The 19,494-nt window shown below is 49.7% G+C and overlaps 1 long non-coding RNA gene across 1 annotated transcript in view; it reads left to right on the top strand.

Moving 5' to 3' along the window:
- The window catches only part of LOC146810212 (uncharacterized), a 72,982-nt gene extending 56,510 nt beyond the window's left edge, over window positions 1–16,472 (top strand). Inside the window, exon 3 of the long non-coding RNA XR_014966563.1 lies at window positions 15,171–16,472. This is a non-coding gene — a long non-coding RNA (uncharacterized LOC146810212). The remainder of the gene's footprint in view (window positions 1–15,170) is intronic.
- Window positions 16,473–19,494: the final 3,022 nt, after the last annotated feature.

Raw genomic sequence — 19,494 nt, 5'->3', positions numbered from 1 at the left:
ACCTCCCCTGGTGAATCCTGGATCTGACCTGATTGATCCTGAATACGAGGAACTCTATTAAAAACTCCCCTTTGTTGTATACTTTTCGCCAACAACCTGCCTGAATTCTCCCCATATTCATATATGTCCACCCGGTGCTGAGCAAATTTAATAGCCAATTCATCACAAAAAAATTGGTGTATTCTGGCCTTTGCAACTGCTATCTGCTGCAAGCATTCATCTGATTTTTGCATATCCCTGATTACCCGCATAAGCTCTTCCTCCGCCTTCTGTAGCTGTTCCACCCAGCCATTAGTCTTCTCTTTGACCATCCTTTGTCGATAAAGGGAGAAACTAAGAGTCTGCCCCCGTACTGCCGCTTTAAAAGTGTCCCAAACTATTACTTCAGATGTGGTGCCCCTGTTGATGTTAAAAAACTTGGTAATCCATTTGGTCATATATTGACAGTATGCCTGATCCAGCAGTAACTTCCTGTCAAACGTCTAGGTCACCGGAGGTTGTGAGAAGGAACTCGTTGTAAACTCAATCACTAGCGGGTTATGATCTGATATTATCTTTGGGAAGAGCTCAATATTGGCCTTTTCTGTGATTTGATCAGAAGCAAAGAAGTAATCCAATCGGACAAATTTGCAGTGAGGTGCTGAAAAATAGGTGTACCCTGGCTCCATCTGCCCATGCCTCTGCCAAATATCGATCAGTCCATGTTCCCTGACTAACCCATGCAGAGCCCTAAAAGTCTTACCCTTCCTTCCCTGCTAAAGAATGTTACTGAAGAGGTTAAGACTACTGTTCAAATGGATATTAATATCACCGCAAAGGATTACCAGAGTGGGCCATAAAGCCAATTCTATAAAAATAAATCCAGAATTTCTGGAACATCCAGATTCGACCCATACAGAGAGCAGATGGTGAGAGGGACATCTAAAATTATAACTACGGCGATTACCCATCGGCCTAGCTTATCTAGCTTAGCTTGCCATGACAAATCAAATAGAATAGTGAATGTGCCCCCCACCCACCCTTCACCAACCCTTCAATCCCACCACACCCCACCTAATTCCACCCTACTTCGAACAGAAGCCCATACCCTCCACCCTCCCATCCCCCCACCTTCCCACCACATGAGGCATGGGGACCGATGGTCCCTGGTGATGCAGAACTGGCCCAGCGCCCCCTCCACTGGTTTAGAGCCCCCCCACTCCCTCCCAAAAATGTTATGTATCATGTCATGAATGAATAGAAACAGAAAGAAATGCAAGAAGGAAAGACAAACCATACTTAAATTGTTAAGCATGACAGAGACCCCCTTGATCAAACAGATACAATGCAATGCAAATCATATTCCGCTCACAGATCCCTGTAGTGAAAGCATCAATTCTTTAGCTTGAATTTCAGACTGGAAATAGTCTGTCTGCCCCTGAAAGGCCACCTTCAGTTTGGCCGGGTTAAGCCAAAGAACCTGAGCCCTCTTTGCCTGAAATAACAGGATTAATTGGCGCATTACCATCTCTTTTCAAGAGTTGGCTGGCAAAAGTCAGGTCTTACAAAAATTCGTAGCCTTTGCCACCCCTTTTCCGATCTGGCCTGGCTAAATCATACAGGGCTTCCCTAGCAAAAAAATTGTTAAGACTGATCACCCTGACCCTCTTTTCACCGCTGAGTAAAGGGGAAGCGGTGAGCCCTTTGCAGTAGCGTTTTCCAGTCCCGGTGGCAAAGTTCGGGGGAAAGCCTCCTCAAAAAGTTCAATCATGAACTGGCGGATATCTACCCCCTCCTTTTTCTCCGGGATGCCCAAGATTCGGAGGTTATTCCTCCTGGATCGATTTTCCAAGTCAATCAATTTCAGATGCATGTCGTCCTTCTTGGCTTGCATAGACTCGGTCAGAATCTTCTGTGAAGCCAGCTCGTCCTCCAACTGGGAAATTCTTGTCTCTGCCTCTCAAATTCTTGTCGCAAAATTGGAACACGTCTTTGCAACCTTACGTATTGCATGCTGAAGTTTCCGACACACGCCTTGAGTCCGAGAACTCTCAGCTCTTGTTTCCGCCCGGTGGGCCATTATAGACTGATATATGGTAGCGAGGGTAATTTCGTCAGGTTCGTTGGAATTAGATACCGCGGCTCCTACAGGTGCGTCTTTATCTTCCAAATTTGATGAGAAGGAATAATCCCAGGTCATTGAACCGTTCACAGCCCCGGTCTGCAAGGATAGAGCAGGCTGGTCTTTAAGTGTTCTAACTGTTCTGGGAATTATCAGAGATTTGTCACTCTCTTCCTCCCCAAAAAAGACTACTAGTATCACTTTCTGCTCCTGCCCAGTCTTTTGCACAACTGTCATCCCTGGAGGAGTTGGAGTGATCAGACAGGGAGTAGAATTTGTCCGCTAAATCCTCCTCCCTACATGTCAGCATACTGTCGGCCTCCCTGCCAAGGAAACCCTGATCCACAGCCCCTTTAGAAGGACCATTACAAGCGGAAACTTCATGTACCAGAATGCACTGGGCTGATTGATCGGGCAATTTACCGGCTACCAGCTCGGGGGGGCAGCCCTATCATGCTACCAACCTCCCCACTCTCACCAGGGAGGCTGTTAGAGTCGGGGATCTCTGGTTGGCGCAAGGTTGCCCTTGTGTCAAGCAGGAACCCTCTCCTCCACGTCAGGGCGCAGGATAACCCCTCGCGAATGACCCTTGCTCACCCTCTAGGTGCGTGGCGTGAGCAGCCAAGGCGATTCCTCAGGCGTTGTTGGTTAGGCACTTACAATCGTACACACAGTAAATACATCAATCCCCCCAGAAACGGACACCAGACTTGGATATATATAAAAATACGATTCTTTATGTCAAAATAAGGTATATATATCTCAACAGACTTATCACAAGACCAATAACGTTTTCGCTAGGCCACCAGGTTATACAGCAGGCAAATGATCTTGTTTGTAGCTTCAAATGGATGGTTCGTAGTCTCTTTACTTGTAGTTCCAGTACTCACAGAGATCGGTTCCTGCGAACGGGGAAATAAGGCGTTGCGGGCCCCGAGCCCGATACTGGAACTTCCTTAGTGATGTGGAGAGTCGGCACAGGTCGGTGCGACTCTCGGCTTGGGAAGTGTTCTTGGGTCCTCAATCAGCAGGTGTGGGCACGTAGGCAGGCGCGGCCAGCGACCCTTTAGCACGGCGGTGCAGGAGGGTCTCCACAGCGGAGGCGGCGCGGCCTGAGATGTCCGGGGATAGCGAAGCGGGGTCGCAGGGCACGGTCAGTGCAGCTGGATGACCCGGCGTAGATCACAGTCGTCGGACGGCTTCCGGCGGGAGGGGTGATAGCGCGGTCAGCGCGCTCCAGTAGCAGGCGGTGACAGGGATGCAGGCGGCCTGGCCCGGGGACAGAGAGCGGCTCGGGACGGAGCGGGGCTCTCACGGGTTTGAGGCAGGCGAGCTTCTGAGTGTCACGGCCCTAGGAGGGGCGATGAGGGGCGCAGTCTCTTTTCCAGCGGGATGCACACACGGCTCGAATTGGAGGACGAGCAAGAAGCACAAAGAACCCACTGTTCCTGGGGTTCAGTTCAGGGGGCAAGCTCAGATCAAGCCCTTGGAGAGTGTTCAAGCACAAAGTAGCAAAGTCTTTTCAGTAAGTCTCTTCCTCTCCTCTCTCAGCAAGGCAAGCAGCAGGCCAGCTCCTCCGGCGTCTTCTTCTCCTTCTAGTCGGGCAGAGGTTCTTTGTGGTAAACAGGATTCTGATTTCTGAGGAGCCAGGCTCCTACTTTTATACACCAATTCTTTTGTTCTTTAGCGCCAGGGGGCCTAGGCCTGGCTCAGTCCAGTTCTGGAGCACTTTGTTATGGTGACTCTGCTCTTTCCTTTCAGCAGCAGGGCAGAGACATCAGCCGCCCCACAGGGGGTGGCGCCGGCTTTGTGGTGGCAGAGCACAGGTCTATTCAAGAGTCAAGGTGTACTCCTCCCACCCATCCAGGTGTAATCTCTCTACCCACCACCTGGCAGCCAACCTGTCTCTGGGGATCCCCCCACCCTGCTCCTTACTGTTGCCAGGCAGAACACATACACACAGCAGAGGCGGACTGAGATGGTCAGGTCAGTAAATACTAACTTTCTAAAAGTAGTATTTACAAACCCAGGATATTAAAATAAACTTGACTACAAGAAGTATTTTATCATCCTGAGTTCAGGCATACTAAACTTGACACTTCTACCATGCTCTCTGAGTCCACTGGGGTCACAGCGTTGGCGGGATCCCGGCAGCCCATTCTGGCCTATGGAGAGCAGGTAGCCTTCAATAGTGAAAAATGACAAGGGCTGTAATTCACTACTAAGACATGCCACACACACCAGGGCATGTCTTACCTTATGCCTACAATGCACCCTGCCCTTGGGCCTACCAGAGGGGTGGCTAATATGTAGGTAAGGGAAGGTTTAGGGACTGGCAAGTGGGGGCACTTGCGCAGTCAGCGCGACGGTCCGGGACCGCGCACAGGGTCTGCGGTGGCAGACCCTAGACACACTTTACAAGGCCGCTTCCGTGGGTGGCGCAACCAGCGCTGCAAGCCCACCAGCAGCATTGGCATTCACAAGCCCTGGCACCCCTGGTGCACTCTACTGGGGACTGACAGTGACTCCAATCAACCAATCATGGACATCAATTACAGGTACACTTTACTTAGGGAGCACTTGCACTGCGGCACGGATTAGCCGTGGCGCAGTGCCCTGAGCGGACAACACCAGCAAAACAGTCGAGGCACACCATCAAAAAGTGGAAGGGAAACTCACGCCAAGGTGCCAGGTCTAACACGTGTCCCCTCCAGCTGAAATGTGGGGAGAACTACCCTTGCCCAGGGGGTTCCTCGTCACTAAGGCGGAAATACCTGGACAGACCGTCAGCGTTGGCGTGATCTGTACCAGGACGGTGTTCCACCGTAAAGTCCATACCCTGTAGGGAGATGGACCACCTCAACAGCTTCGGGTTTTCACCCCTCATTTGCATCAACCATCTGAGGGGCCTGTGGTCCGTCTGAACCCGGAAGTGAGACCCAAACAAGTAGGGTCTTAGCTTCTTCAGCGCCCAGACCACAGCAAACGCTTCTCGCTCAATTGCACTCCACCTACTTTCCCGTGGAAGTAACCTCCTACTGATGAAGGCTACGGGTTGGTCCCAGCCCTCCTCAGTCATCTGTGAAAGAACAGCCCCCACACCATGCTCTGAAGCGTCTGTCTGGACTAGGAATTCCTTGGAGAAGTCAGGGGCCAAGAGCACGGGCGCCGTGCACATGGCAGTCTTCAAGGTGTCGAAAGCTTTCTGACAGGTGTCAGTCCAAATCACGTTCCTGGGCTGCTTCTTCGAAGTCAGCTCTGTCAAGGGGGCAACGATCGTTCCATAGCCCTTGACAAACCTCCTGTAGTACCCAGTGAGCCCCAGGAAGGCCCTCACTGCGGTCTGCGTCTTGGGGGGTTCCCAAGCCAGGATGGTCTCAATTTTGGGTTGCAAGGGTGCCACCTTGCCACTCCCCACTTGGTGTCCCAAGTACACCACGGAACCCTGCCCGATCTGGCACTTGCTTGCCTTGATCGTGAGGCCTGCTCGGCGCAGCGCCATCAACACTTCCCAGAGGTGGCGCAGGTGTTCAGGCCAGGTGGCACTGAACACTGCGATGTCATCCAGGTAGGCGGCACTGAACGCATCCAGCCCAACCAGTACCTGGTTGACCAACCTCTGAAAGGTGGCAGGGGCATTCTTCATCCCAAATGGCATGACTCGGAACTGGAAGTGCCCATTTGGTGTAGAGAATGCTGACCTCTCTTTGGCCCCATCGGTCAAGGCGATCTGCCAGTACCCAGACGTTAAATCAAACGTACTGAGGAACCGGGCAGCCCCCAGCCGATCTATGAGCTCATCAGCTCTGGGGATGGGGTGCGCGTCAGTCTTCGTGACTGAATTGAGTCCTCTGTAGTCCACACAGAACCGGAGTTCAGGTGTGGCTCCCGGCGCAGCAGCCTTTGGGACCAAGACCACGGGGCTGGACCAAGGACTGCTGGAGGACTCAATCACCCCTAGCGCAAGCATTTTGGAGACCTCCTCCTTAATGCAAGCTCTGACCCTGTCAGTTACCCTGTAAGCCTTGTGCTTCACAGGTAAGCTGTCTCCTGTGTCCACATCATGGATGCACCAATCTGTGACACCAGGAACCAGGGAGAATCGGTCGGAAAATTGTCCCAGCAAGTGGCGGCAGTCTTCCTGTTGTTCGGGCGTCAGGGTGGGTGAGAGGTTAACTCCATCCACTGACCCATCTTTCTCAGAGGCCACTAAGAGGTCAGGAAGAGGCTCGGTCTCCTCTTCCATTCCATCATCAGTGGCCAGCAGCATGCCCACTTCGGTCCTCTCTAAGTGGGGCTTAAGGCGGTTAACATGTAGGACCCTTAAAGGGTTCCTGGGAGTCTGCATGTCCACCAAGTAGGTGATAGGACTTTTGCGCTCCACAACCTCAAATGGACCTGTCCACTTATCCTGAAGTGCACAAGGCTCCACTGGGGCCAAGACCCACACCTTTTGTCCAGGTTGAAGCTCTACCAGAGTGGCATTCCGGTCGTACCACCGCTTCATCTCCTCCTGGCTGGCTTCCAGATTTGCCTCAGCAAGTTGCCTGAAACGCCGAGTCTGGTTTCGGAAGGCCAGCATGTAACTATATACATTCTGGGGAGGTTTCCTGGGAGATTGCTCCCAGCCTTCCTTTACCAAACTCAGAGGTCCTCTTACCGGGTGACCATACAGAAGCTCAAAGGGGCTGAATCCTAGAGACTTCTGTGGCACCTCTCGGTAAGCGAAGAGCAGGCATGGCAAGAGGACGTCCCACTTACGCCTCATCGGACCGTCCAGGCCCATGATCATGCCTTTGAGGGTTCGGTTGAATCTCTCAACCAACCCATTTCCTTGGGGATGGTAAGGAGTGGTGAACTTGTACGTTACCCCACACTCCTTCCACAGGGATTTCATATATGTGGATATGAAATTGGTCCCCCTGTCGCTCACCACCTCTAGAGGGAATCCCACTCGGGAGAAAATTCCCATCAGTGCCCGTCCCACCACGGGGGCCGTCACTGTCCTCAGAGGGATGGCTTCAGGGTACCGGGTGGCATGGTCCACCAAGACCAGGATGAACCTGTTGCCCAGGGCTGTCTTGGGGTCCAGAGGCCCCACAATGTCAATACCCACTCGTTGGAATGGCGTACCGACCACAGGGAAAGGTTGCAGAGGAGCCTTGTGCTTCCCTCCGCTCTTACCACTTGCCTGGCAAGTCTGACAGGTTCTGCAGTAGGAATCTGAATTCTTATGCATTTGGGGCCAGTAAAAGTGGGTGACAAGCCTGTCATAGGTCTTGTCCATCCCCAAATGTCCTGCTAACGGCACATCATGAGCCAGCCCCAGTAGGAAGGTTCTGAACTTCTGGGGTACCACCAGCACACGGGCTGACCCAGGTTCAGCAGCCTTAGGCTCGGAATACAGGAGGTCACTCTCCCAGTACACGTAGTGTGTTTTGGCCTGAACACCGTTGGCCTGGTCTGCAGCCTGTTGCCGCATACCAATGAGAGAAGGGCATTCTTTCTGCTCCCTGCAGAATTCCTCCCTGGAGGGACCTCCTTCTTGCTGCCAATGGGTCAGCTCAGGCAGATCTCCCAGTTCGGCAATCTGTTCCCCGGTAGGCTCCAGAGCATCCCCCTCAGGGTCTACTTCCTCCTGGGCCGTGGGAACTTCGGGGGCCGGTTTCCCGCGCCTCCTGCGCCTTCTCCCTAAGGCCGGTTCCTGGACCTCTCCCTCAGGCTCCAGGACCCTCTCAACACCCCTACTGGCTGCCATGGACCGGGTGGTCACGCACGCCCAGTCGGGTAGACCCACCATCCTCAGATGCGTGGTCTTCTCCACCTTTTCCCAAGGGGAGCTCTCCAGGTCGTTCCCTAGCAGACAGTCTACAGGCATGTCAGTTCTCACAGCGACTTGTAGAGTACCAGAGACCTCCCCCCACTCAAAGGGAACTTGAGCCATTGGACAACGACTCTCTACGTTGTCAGCATTGACAACCCTACAGTAGGCATTGGGTACAATTTGCTCTTGAGACACCAGGTGTTGCCTCACCGAGGTCACGCTGGCTCCTGTATCTCTAAGAGCCTCAACCTTCTTTCCATTGATGGTCACCACTTGCCCATATTTCTTAGTGTTAGAGGGCAGGTAGGTTACAGGGACCATCTCACTGTCTCCTAGCGAGACTAGGGTCATCTGCCCGGGACCCCCACCCTCCTGGACTGCTACTTCCTCCCCAAAGTTAACACTAGCTACTTGCCGGGGTGGAGCACCAGTGGGTGCGGTCTTACCAAACAGGCGACACTTCGGATCAGAGGCAATGTGACCCGGGTCACCACACTTGTAACAATTGAAGGGCCCCTTTGGAACAGGTCTACCTGTCGGGGCCCCGTTCTGCTGCGGGGGTGGGGGAGGCTGAGAACCCTTCTGCTGGTTCCCTTGGGAATTACTTTGGGGGCCTTTTTGGAACCCCTTCTGTTTACCCTTGTCCCCCCCACTCTTCTGCTGGGGACCCTGCCCACCTTTGGCGGAGTCTCCCACTTGACCCTTGTGGACCCTGGTGCTGAGCCAGCGGTCCGCCTCCTCAGCAAGCTTCCTCGGGTTGGACAGCTTGCTATCTATCAGGTGCTGGCGTAGCTCAGGAAAACATTGACTGGACAAGTGCTCCCATGCAATTAAATCAAGCAGCCCTTGATAATCATTCACTTTGCTACCCTTCACCCAACCATCCAGTGCTCTGCAGAAAAAGGTCACATACTCCACATACGTACTCTCAGGGATCTTCTTGGTCTCCCTGAACCTCTGTCTATATAGCTCAGGAGTTAACCCATACCTGGTCATTAAAGCTTCCTTCATATGGGGGTAGGAGACTTGGAGATCTAAGGGTAAATCTAACAGTGTGTCACGTCCTTCAGCAAGGAACCTTCCCCACAACCCCGCTCCCCAGTCTTTCTCAGGGACCCGGTGTGAAGACATGGCCACCTCATAGGCTCTAAACCACTGCCCTATGTCATCCTTCCTAAAATACTCCTTTACTACATCTTTGGGGATGTACACCTTGGACTCTACCTGCACCGGTGGAGTGCTGCCACCAGAAGGAGCGGTGTCCAAACTTTTCGCCTTCAGCTCCAACTCCTTCAATCTGATATCGTGATCCATTTGGCGTTGTTGTGCCTCCAGGGCCAACTTCTGCTTTTCCATTTCCATTTGTCCTGCCAACTTTGCCATCTCCATTGCATGCGCCCTGTCTGCTGCCCTGTCTGCCAGCTCCTCTGGCGACCGGACTCTGCTGGGCTCCTCAAGGTTGTCGGGTGGAACGATGTCCCCCGCATTCCGTGGGTCTCGTGACTCCCTCCAGGCTCTTAGCGCCTTGGCGTACTGGGTTCTCCTCTTGAATCCAGCATGGGGAACTCGGAATTTTACACTGTAGCCTTTCAATTGCTCCATCGTGTAGCCTTCCAGTCTCTCCCAATCTACCTCATCTATTCCAGAAATCACAGAGAGTGCTCTTCCAGCGGAGTGCGAGCCAGGCATGGTTGCAGTAATGGCAGATGTCTCAACAAAGTTCAGAAAATGAAAACCTGTGGCTGCGTTACTTGGTCTGCTCTCACTATCTGGTGATTAATAATTCACTGTATGCAAATTACAAGTGCAAATCCGAAATCCCAACCGCTGCCAACAATGTTAGAGTCGGGGATCTCTGGTTGGCGCAAGGTTGCCCTTGTGTCAAGCAGGAACCCTCTCCTCCACGTCAGGGCGCAGGATAACCCCTCGCGAATGACCCTTGCTCACCCTCTAGGTGCGTGGCGTGAGCAGCCAAGGCGATTCCTCAGGCGTTGTTGGTTAGGCACTTACAATCGTACACACAGTAAATACATCAATCCCCCCAGAAACGGACACCAGACTTGGATATATATAAAAATACGATTCTTTATGTCAAAATAAGGTATATATATCTCAACAGACTTATCACAAGACCAATAACGTTTTCGCTAGGCCACCAGGTTATACAGCAGGCAAATGATCTTGTTTGTAGCTTCAAATGGATGGTTCGTAGTCTCTTTACTTGTAGTTCCAGTACTCACAGAGATCGGTTCCTGCGAACGGGGAAATAAGGCGTTGCGGGCCCCGAGCCCGATACTGGAACTTCCTTAGTGATGTGGAGAGTCGGCACAGGTCGGTGCGACTCTCGGCTTGGGAAGTGTTCTTGGGTCCTCAATCAGCAGGTGTGGGCACGTAGGCAGGCGCGGCCAGCGACCCTTTAGCACGGCGGTGCAGGAGGGTCTCCACAGCGGAGGCGGCGCGGCCTGAGATGTCCGGGGATAGCGAAGCGGGGTCGCAGGGCACGGTCAGTGCAGCTGGATGACCCGGCGTAGATCACAGTCGTCGGACGGCTTCCGGCGGGAGGGGTGATAGCGCGGTCAGCGCGCTCCAGTAGCAGGCGGTGACAGGGATGCAGGCGGCCTGGCCCGGGGACAGAGAGCGGCTCGGGACGGAGCGGGGCTCTCACGGGTTTGAGGCAGGCGAGCTTCTGAGTGTCACGGCCCTAGGAGGGGCGATGAGGGGCGCAGTCTCTTTTCCAGCGGGATGCACACACGGCTCGAATTGGAGGACGAGCAAGAAGCACAAAGAACCCACTGTTCCTGGGGTTCAGTTCAGGGGGCAAGCTCAGATCAAGCCCTTGGAGAGTGTTCAAGCACAAAGTAGCAAAGTCTTTTCAGTAAGTCTCTTCCTCTCCTCTCTCAGCAAGGCAAGCAGCAGGCCAGCTCCTCCGGCGTCTTCTTCTCCTTCTAGTCGGGCAGAGGTTCTTTGTGGTAAACAGGATTCTGATTTCTGAGGAGCCAGGCTCCTACTTTTATACACCAATTCTTTTGTTCTTTAGCGCCAGGGGGCCTAGGCCTGGCTCAGTCCAGTTCTGGAGCACTTTGTTATGGTGACTCTGCTCTTTCCTTTCAGCAGCAGGGCAGAGACATCAGCCGCCCCACAGGGGGTGGCGCCGGCTTTGTGGTGGCAGAGCACAGGTCTATTCAAGAGTCAAGGTGTACTCCTCCCACCCATCCAGGTGTAATCTCTCTACCCACCACCTGGCAGCCAACCTGTCTCTGGGGATCCCCCCACCCTGCTCCTTACTGTTGCCAGGCAGAACACATACACACAGCAGAGGCGGACTGAGATGGTCAGGTCAGTAAATACTAACTTTCTAAAAGTAGTATTTACAAACCCAGGATATTAAAATAAACTTGACTACAAGAAGTATTTTATCATCCTGAGTTCAGGCATACTAAACTTGACACTTCTACCATGCTCTCTGAGTCCACTGGGGTCACAGCGTTGGCGGGATCCCGGCAGCCCATTCTGGCCTATGGAGAGCAGGTAGCCTTCAATAGTGAAAAATGACAAGGGCTGTAATTCACTACTAAGACATGCCACACACACCAGGGCATGTCTTACCTTATGCCTACAATGCACCCTGCCCTTGGGCCTACCAGAGGGGTGGCTAATATGTAGGTAAGGGAAGGTTTAGGGACTGGCAAGTGGGGGCACTTGCGCAGTCAGCGCGACGGTCCGGGACCGCGCACAGGGTCTGCGGTGGCAGACCCTAGACACACTTTACAAGGCCGCTTCCGTGGGTGGCGCAACCAGCGCTGCAAGCCCACCAGCAGCATTGGCATTCACAAGCCCTGGCACCCCTGGTGCACTCTACTGGGGACTGACAGTGACTCCAATCAACCAATCATGGACATCAATTACAGGTACACTTTACTTAGGGAGCACTTGCACTGCGGCACGGATTAGCCGTGGCGCAGTGCCCTGAGCGGACAACACCAGCAAAACAGTCGAGGCACACCATCAAAAAGTGGAAGGGAAACTCACGCCAAGGTGCCAGGTCTAACAGAGGCTGTCTGAACTAGTACCATCAGGCCTTTGGTCCAGAGTCCCCCCATCGGTTCCCCCTTCTGTGGGCTCACCCTGAGTCAGCTCTGTCGGGATTAATACAGCATCCAGAGCCAAATGGGCAGTTTCAGGTGCGGGTGGAGGAGTATTGATTTTCATGTTAGTTTTGACTCCTACTGCTGGTAGTTTCTTCGTATTTTGCGCTTTAAACAGAGCGGGGACTGTTTGCTTAGTACGAGTGGCAGTGCCATCCCTACCCTTGGGTTGCACACCAACACTCGGAGTTTCCATAGCAGACCGTCGTCTGCCAACACCAGGACATCCTCCTTGAAGCGGAACAGTTTTTCCCGGACTGCCAGAGACCACCGGTGGCCCCCTCACCTTAAGGCTCCTGGAGGCTGACTTCGCCGGCATGGATGAAGCTGCGCCGGTGGCCAAAGCAAGAGAGGCTGACAAACTGTGGGTTTTTCGAGTCGTTAACCTACAGGGCAGTGGGACCTCCCACAGCCAAAGCCACGAGCGCCCAATCATTGACAGTGGGAATTGGAAAGGTTACGCTGCTATATCATCATCACCATATCTATTTTTCTTTCCAAAGCTTGACCATAACTCCATACTAAACACACAGTTTAAATAGATTTGGATTGGTCCCTGCTTTCATGAAGTCCAGTGATGTGTTTGAGTCATTCGCCTTTTAACAGCTGCCAGTGGAATTAGCCCTTCGCATGACTCGGGGATCGAGCTCACAAACCCTTCGGAAATAATCAGCCTCTCACAATGTACCACCGCGACTCGCGACCAGAAGTCTTTCGATCATTTCCCAACCACTTGAAGCACTTAAAGCACTTGCACTTGATACACTCACCGCCTCTGTCAAAGCAAAGCCCAGCGGGTGCTACCGGCAGCTCGCAGCAATGTCCAATTTTCCAAATCTTCCAGGGAGAAGCGGAAGACCTGGGGTGGATTACCACGAGACCGGGCAGATTGAAAGCCGAGAACCGAAGATGCAGGGCAGCTCAGCACGACCGCAGCCCTCCGCGTAATCCAAATGAGCCATCATTGTCTCTGATTCTGTCCTCCATCAGGCCTCAAAGAGCAGATTTTCAAAACTGATGCCACATCAGAACAGTAGAGCCCCAATGTATGCGGGTAGGGGGAGGCCCGGGAGCTACCAGCTCACACGTCGGACGCCATCTTGCATCTGACATTTTGGGGCAGAAAGTCTAAATATGCCTATAAAAGTTTGGGGGGAGAAAAGGCCCTTGCCCATGGGGTAGCTCCTCCCTCCCTAGTGTCTAGTGGTGGATCCCTGCTTGGGAATCACCCAACTGCAGCCATCTCCAAGCAGGGACCCACTAGGAAAGGGTACCACTTCAATGATACCTCTCCCATATGCCTAGGTGCTCAGGGGGCAGAGATAGCCGCACAAGCACTTAGGTATTGAAAGTGAAAAGAGCTGATGGGCTGATTTCACTTTCAATGTAATGATGTCAGCGTGCTGATCGTCATTACATTGAATTTTAAAAAATGCCTCGGGCTAGAAAAGGGAAATCCCTCTGCTATAAACAGCAGAGGGATTTCCTGGTTGTATGCAGAAGAGGGAAGCATTCCATCCTCAGCATGAACCGGTTAATGATGCGAAGCAACACAATATTTTGAAGCACCTCCAGACTTGTTCAACATCATTCCTGCAACTGCACACGTGATGCTGTATGACAGGGAATGAAACCAGAACTGCAATAGTGAAAGAGAAACAGAGGAGGCTGCACAATCTGGAGAGGAGACCATGCCGTCCGAATATATCAACTGCATACATCAATATATCAACTGCAAGTCTGTACCTTCAGGACACAGATGCACCACCCGACTCTGCAGTAGTCTGCACTACCCCCACAGATCCCAGGAGCCATAGCTACAGGAACACCACATTGAGGATGATGACAATAGGTCTCTGTGGTGTTTGTATTACTTAAGTGTGCACTTCACAGTTTAATAATTCAAACACCATGGAGATCATGTTACTGTTGTCATCAGCTGATAACACTGTTCACATTCATTAATGGTCTCCATCCATCCCACATACACCACATTCCATAGTGAGACCCTATCTATGTCACTGGATTACCCAACACCCGGTTAGTCAAAGTCCGTAAAGTCGATTCACAAGAGTGGAAAGTCTGCTTCAGCTGCAAATAACTGAAACTTTTGCTGTAAATAACAGCATTTTAACTTGTAGAGACAGCAGAGAGATGAGCTTTTAGAGGAACAGGAAAGATTCTCACATGTCTACATACTTGTTATGGCAACAAATTGACTTTGGAGAATGGTTTGGGTGGGAGTTGCAGACAGTTTTGCTTCCTTAACAGTAATTTTACATTGTAACACACACCAACACAAAAATATATGTGCACTGCTGCACACACACACACACACACTCACATAAAGGCCCTGGGGGTTTCCCAAAGGCTTGGGTAGGAGTGCTGTGTACCCCATTCCCTTAAAAAAAAAGAAAAGCCCCAGGGGAAGGGAGCCCTGCGGCAGCAAATCCTTGGGGAGGGTGGGGGGGGGGCTATGCACCCCCCTTCACCTTAATAAAAAAATATGCACCCTTGCCATGCACAGCTAATTACCCCTAATATTACATCACCCATGACATGTTCTATAACATTAGTGACAACATCACTCCAACATCTGAAATGACATCATTGATGACAAGACTGTGCATGGCAGGGGAGCGAGGTATAGTTACCTTAGCGCATAGTTGCCACATTTTTAGTAACTTGTCCCGTTTGAGCTAGAAACTATTTTTTGGATTAAAATCTGCATATTATGCAGCAGATAAGGGATTATGTATCAAATGCGGTAATCAATAATTCTGTGAAATATGCTCACAATAACCTAATTCCAGTGGCCCTGGAAATAACCTAATACCAAAGAAACATGGAGGTTTAGAGAAAGACATTCAACTCTCAACCATTATTTTAGCCTAACTAAAAGGTCATTTTTTCTGTTGTTTTATCAGCTTCCAAGCAGCATTTGACCTATTAAATAGTAACAAACCATGGGAGAGACTAAACATATGGGGAGAGTGTAGAAATTGATAAAGATGGGCCTCTCAAAAGGAAGATTTCAATTAATAATGGCTTGATACAAGGCTGTGTACCAGCACCGTTTTATTTGCCCTTTTTCTTTCAGACCTCCTGGCAGTCCTTGCAAACACTTCTTCATTGTAACTGAAAATGGGAGGAATCCACACACCATGTTTGCTGAATTCTGATGACCTAGGAATCAAAGATACCACTGAGGCTGGCTTACAAAGGAAACTCACTAAATTTAGTAACTATTGTCTTGATGGGAAAATGAGAATACGTTTGGATAAAACAAAAATGATAATCTTCAATAAGAAAACGATCAAGTTTACTTGGTTTAGAGCCCCTAATAAATTGGAGGAAGTCAATTCCTACAAATACCTCTGTATTTGGTTCCATAAAAGTCTAAGTTGGTCAAATCATATAAAGGCAGTAACCATGAAATGCATAACAAATGTACTTGGCTTAAAGAAAAGTAATAAAGAATATGGGAGCCCTTCCTCTAGTCCAGTACTGAAGGGACATTCAGCAATGATTCAACTGTGGATACTCTATGGAGCAGAGATGATATATTTGGATACTAAACAGAACTGGGATATAATTGAGGGCTCTAGTAACAAAAAATGCTGATTTTGCCCACAACTCTATGATACAGGTAATAAGAACAGAGAAAAAGTTAAAATAATGGGCTATATGACAGTACCACTTACTTTGCAATTTTGGGAGATGCTCAAATAGTTGATTGGGTAAAATTGTCAATTACTGTCAAGAAGAGATTGAAATAGTGAAAGATCTGGGGCTGTAGGGCTAAGGAAGAATTTACTTAGAATGGTAAAAACCCAAATATACAGCTGTCTTCCCCAAAATGCTTGATGGATTTATCAAAAAAGAAAGAAGGTTTAAAACATATTTAGATTCAACAAAATCTATGTTATCAGGATGATAATAAATTGGTGAAATATTTTATAATTTGTGGCAAGAACAATCAAATAACTGTTACTTAGTTTGAAAATGTAGCAAATGCTCCTCATGTTGAGAATAGACTGTATTTCCTTCTTTGCAAACTCAGAGTTAGGATGCCAGATTTGAGATAATAATGCAAACTGTATATGCAGTACAGATTTTCAATGTGGTATTGCTCATGTTTTACTGCATTGCTTATTGTTTTTAAAAATGAGTGTAACATTTATAAAACCTATATTATATAGATATGAAATAAGAAAACACAAAGATGCAAGTACGCTACTATTAGTTATGGAATCCTTTGATATAATCTGTGTAATGGATCAGTTTTTAATTAATATTAATGAAAAAGAGTTTTAATGGAACTGCATTTTTGACAATTGATGTTGTAATATTTATTGTGTTGTTTATTAGACAAAGGTCTAAATAAACTAATTTTTAATGATGATGACCAGGGTCAATATGTGGTGAAAAAGAAAAATCCTTGCATAGTAAACTTTCAAGCTGAAAAAACTGTGAAACCTAGGCGACACAATGAGTTGCATTTCTACAAAAAAGTGCAGCCAATGGTAAAACAGAAGTCCCGTCATCTGGGGTAAGATTGCAGTAACATTAAATGTACTGTTCCAGACTCAAGACTCTGATTAGCTCACTTGGTTTACCCATTAGATTGAGGGTGATAATCAGAGGAGAGAGCTTGTTTGTTTCCTAGTGCCTTGCAAACTGCCTTGTAGAAGCGTGAAAGATCTTAGGTTCATCTCTCGGAAATTATTGTTTGTGGTAACTCATGAAGAATGGAATTGTCTGCCAGAAAATAAGGAGCTATTTCTTTAGATGAAGGTAGCTAATGCAAAAAGGAAAAACGAACTACCTTTGAGAAAGCATCAGTTATAACCAATATGAATTAATATCCTTGTGACGATGGAAGATTCCCTTGTAGATTAAGTAGAGATGGTATGCAATGTGTCAGTAGCTACCGCAAAAAGCCACAAATATTCAAAAGAACCAGGAATATAAGAATATAAATTATAATACAATGTGTTAGACTTGGGGGTCTCTAGTTGGCACAGGTATGCACTTGTGACATGTAGGGACCCTCGCCTCTAGTCAGGGTAAGGGGGTACAATCCTAAAATAACCCCTGCTCACCCCCTTGGTAGCTTGGCACGAGCAGACAGGCTTATCTCAGAGGCAGTGTGTAAAGCATTTACCACAAGACCATTAAATGACAAAATACACAATACTGTTACTTTAGATGGTAGAATTTTGCTTAGTTCTCTTAAGTTCTTAGATGCGACACTTTAAGTCAATGTACCTTTAAGATGCGACACGCAGGGCAACGAAAGTGTTGCAACGATGTTGATGCGATGAAGTTTTTGGTGCAAAGAAATAAAGACGGGAAGATCTTCCAGATGCGGCACACTTCTCCGATGTTGTGAGAAGACTCGACTCGATGCTTCAGCTGCAGCGGCGACACACTTTACGCGATGCGACTACAGCGGCCTTGGCAGCGACACTCTTCGACATTTGCGAGACGCTTCCGCTCGATGCGATGTTGCAAAGGCGACACCCCTTTACGCGATGCGACGACAGCAGCTCCGACGGCGGCACGCTTCTCCGTGCATGCGAGGTGCTTTTCTTGAGGCGGTGCAATGCGACAACTACGATGGCTGCGATGGCGACACGCTTCTTCCTCGATGCAAGACTCTTCTCTTGATGTGGTGCAATGCGTCAGCTACGATGGCTGCGATGGCGACACGCTTCTTTGGCGTTGCGAGACACTTCCTGGATGATGCGAGACGCTTTCGCTCGATGCGATGCTGCAGCGGCGACACACTTTACGAGATGCGACGACAACAGCTCTGACGGCGGCACGCTTCTCCTTCTTGAGTCGCGCTTCCAGCTACTTGCGACACGCAGTCCCTCAGAAGGCCCAACAACAGCAGCAGGCACTTCCAAAGAACTCTGGGGAGCTGGGGGGTGAAGTCTGTTGTTCCTGAGACTTCAGCAGGAGGCAAGCTCTTTTCCAAGCCCTTGGAGATCCTTCTCAAGTTGAGCAAAAGTACACACAAAGTTCCTTTCTCCTCTCTTTGGCAGTAAGTCAACCACTGCAGGCGAATCCCCCAGGTTGAGGGATAGTTTTCTCCTCAGCTTCTTCTGCTTCCTCCCTCAGCAGAGGTTCTTCTTGTTTTCCCAAAGTGATCTAAATTCTTGTGATCAGGGTCCCAATACTTATACCCCAAAAGCCTTTGTCCTCTGAGGGCAGAGGGGCCTTTGCCCAGTTCAAACCAGTTCCTGAGCACTCTGTTTACCAGACTTCTCCTTTCCTTTCACAGTGTAGGGAAGAAACATCAGACACCCCACAGGAGGTGGAGCCAGCATTGTGGAAGGCAAGTACAGCCCTGGAGCACTTTGTTGACATGATTCCTTCTCTTCATTCACTGTGCAGGGCAGAGACATCAGCCGCTCCCCAGGAGGTGGAGTCAGCATTGTGGAAGGCAGGCACAGCCCTATTCAGGTCCCAGGTGCAACTCCTCCCACTCATCTAGCTGCAGATCTCTCTATTCACCACTGGGACACCTCACCCTGTCTCCTGGAATTCCCCAGCCCTGTCACTCAAAGAAACCAGACAAAGGAATACACAGCCTAGCAGAGGCAGGTTTGAATGGTTAGACAAGAAAAGGCCTACTTTCTAAAAGTGGCATTTTCAGACACAGAATGTTAAAACCAACTTCACTAAAATATGTATTTTATCATCCTGAGTTCAGGCATACTAAATTCGAATTTCTCCCATGTTCCCTGAGTCAGTTAAGATTATAAAATGTAATAACCAAACTTCCCATTCTGGCCTATGGAGAACAAGTAGCCTTGCAATAGTGAAAAAATGAAAATGGCTGTAATTCACTATTAGAACATGCCACACACACCAGGGCGTGTCCTACCTTATACTTACAATGCACCCTGCCCTTGGGCCTACCATAGGGGTGTCTTATATGAAGAAAAGGGAAGGTTTAGGGACTGGTAGGTGGGTGCACTTGCCCAGTCAGCATGACAGTACCAGACTGCACGCAGGCTCTGCAATGGCAGACCTTAGACACATGTTTACAGGTTGCTTCTGTGGGTGGCACAACCAGTGCTGCAAGCCCACCAGCAGTATTTGGATTTACAAGCTCTGGGCACTCCTGGTGCACGGTACTAGGGTCTGACAGGTAACCCAAACCAACCAATCATGGAATCACAAATCATACATTAATTTACAATAGGGAGCACTTGCACTGTGGGACTGGACAGCAGTGGCACAGTGCCCTGAGCAACTAACACCAGCAAAAAATACATGAGGCAACAGCGAAAAATGGAAGGGAGACCCACGCCAAGGTGCCAGGTCTAACACAATGGTACTCTGGTTTGATGATTGTTCTTACATTGAAGGTGTCATAAATACTTTAAGGTCCTGTAATCAGCTGGGAT

This window comes from Triturus cristatus, chromosome 7 (genome assembly GCF_964204655.1).
Source record: "Triturus cristatus chromosome 7, aTriCri1.1, whole genome shotgun sequence".
Taxonomy (NCBI): Eukaryota; Metazoa; Chordata; class Amphibia; order Caudata; family Salamandridae; genus Triturus; species Triturus cristatus.
The sequence above is the reverse complement of the archived record's forward strand: the minus strand, read 5'-3'. Positions and strand labels throughout refer to the sequence as shown.